Source organism: Phragmites australis, chromosome 24 (assembly GCF_958298935.1).
Source record: "Phragmites australis chromosome 24, lpPhrAust1.1, whole genome shotgun sequence".
Classification (NCBI taxonomy): Eukaryota; Viridiplantae; Streptophyta; class Magnoliopsida; order Poales; family Poaceae; genus Phragmites; species Phragmites australis.
This window is the reverse complement of record NC_084944.1, coordinates 10,989,259-10,991,681: the sequence shown is the minus strand read 5'-3', so window position 1 is coordinate 10,991,681 and position 2,423 is coordinate 10,989,259.

Below are 2,423 nucleotides of genomic sequence, written 5' to 3'. Positions count from 1 at the left end.
GTCGTGTTGTCGACTCCATCTCCAGCTTCTACCACTTGGGACTCCATATGGCTTCGCCTCCATCACCTGCATCGTTGACTCCATCTTTGACTCACGCCACTAGGCTTCAGATGGCCCTACCTCCATTAAGCATCGTCGTATCCACTATTGAGGGGGTAGAATACTTCCCTCTCGGCTGTGTGGTTGACTTCGTCTCTAGATCATGCCACTAAGCTCCGGACGGCCTTGCCTCTGTCAAGCCTTGCCACGTCCATCGCTGAGGGGGTAGCATACGGACCCCTCAGCAACATCATTGACTCTGTCTTTGGCTTACACTACTAGGCTATGGATGGCCCTGCCTCTATCAAGCCTTGCAGCGTCTACCGCTTAGCGGGTAGTTGACTGTGCCCCTTAGCTACATCGTCGACTTCGTCTCTGGCCCACACTACCAAGCTACGGACTACCCTGCCTCCATCTACCCTTGCTGCGTCCACCACTGAGGGGGTTCAGACTACCCCCCTCAGTCGCATCATCGACTCCGTCTCCGTCTTCTGCCACAAGGGGCTCCAGATGGCTCTATCTCCGTCTCCCGCATCATCGACTCCATCTCTGCCCTGGTTTGGTAACCTTTCTAGCGCCCAGGTATCCATGACCTGCTCATGCTATCAGGCTCCGGATGTCCCTACCTCCATCAAAGCTTCACCGTGTCCACCGCTGAGGGGGTAGCAGATTGCTCCCTCGGCCATGTCGTCAACTTCGTCTCCAGCACACGCCATAGGGTTCCGGATGGCCCTACCTCTGTGAAGCCTCATCATGTCCACTGCTGAGGTAGTAGCAGATGCCCCCCCCCCAGTGCGTTGTGGACTTCATCTCTGACTCACATCTCTAAGCTCTGGATGGCCTTGCCACCCTCAATCCTTGCCGCGTTCACCGCTAAGGTGGTAGCAGACTGCCTCATCTCTGGCTCACGCTGCTAAGCTTCAGACAGCCCTGCCACCATCAATCCTCGTCGCATCCACCGCTGATGGGGTAGCAGACTGCACCCCTTGACCGTGTCAATGTCTCCTTCTCCAGCTCATGCCACCAAGCTCTAGATGTCCCTTCCTCCATAAAGCCTCACCTCGTCCACCGTTGTAGTGGTACTAGACTGCCCCCTCGGTCACATCATCGACTTCATCTCCGTCTCATGCCGCTAGGCTCCAGACGGCCCTACCTCTATCACACCCCTACTTCTGTGAAGCCTCGTCATGTCCACCGCTGAGGTGGTAGCAGACTGCCCCCATTGGCTGCGTTAACAACTCCATCTCGGACATCCACCGCAGGGGGCTTCGTATTGCTCTGCTTCCATCACCCCTGCTCCACTTTTGGCTTTCACTGTCGGGGCTCCAGACGGCTCTGCCTCCATCACACCCCTCAGCCTCACCTTTGACTTTGCCTATGGCTTCATCGTGCTTTGGTTGGCCTCGCCTCGGTTGAGCATCGTCATGGGTCGCGGGACTACGAGTCATTCAGTCACACCATGTGAACGCTTGTTGGCTAGTTGTTGTGCTATGGGAAATCCTTGATGGCAGTATGGCACTTGGCTGCGTCTTTGCAGTTGGGGATGGAGGGCAGCCTGGAGCAGGATTGGATGTGCTATCGCCTCGTTTGGAAGGCTACTGTCCATCAGAGGAGCTGTGAGAGTTCAGTGACTTCAAGGCCGCTCATGGCTGTGCTGCTGATCTTGAGCAAGGTGTGCGGTGGGCGTGAGACTGATGACCATTGATTCCCACTCGCCAATTATAGTGTTAGGTGCTGCTCGCTGGCCCGCTGCATTGGTGCTAGAAATTGGTGGCCACAGGACGGATGGTGTGTTGACTCCTACAGGACCTTTGTTTAACTCGCCAATACAACTGGACATGTTTGTCAAGGGCCTCGACCAGTGCATGCAGGATATAGAGACTAATAACATGTTGCTGCCTCTCCTTCTCACTGAGGATACTGGGCTAGAGGCGGCTAAGAAGCTACTTGTTGCTGCAACATCCTTGATGGTAGCGGATGAGGCCTCATTTGCCTTGGCTCTAGAGTTGTTAGTCAAAGCGGCAGCTACTAGTTCAGCCATGGGTTGTTCCAAGCTTTTGATTACTCCAAGGTAGCAGGGGATTTCTGATGATGCCATACTGAATGATGTTGATGATCATCCGAACAAAACATAGGTCTTAAGCGATTTCCATGGTCTTCCCCGACACGTGTTACATGCTCTTTCCAAACAAAATGGTATACGAGACAGTATGACTAATGTGGCAATGGCGGAGGGAATTGATAGGATTTCTGTATTGAAGAACAAGACAAATGTACAGAGTGTGATTACCTCATAGGTGGATAATATTACAAGCATTCCTGGGGGTGATAGATTGAGCAGAAGGAGTAGCAAGAAGACAACAGCACATGGTGATGAAGATATG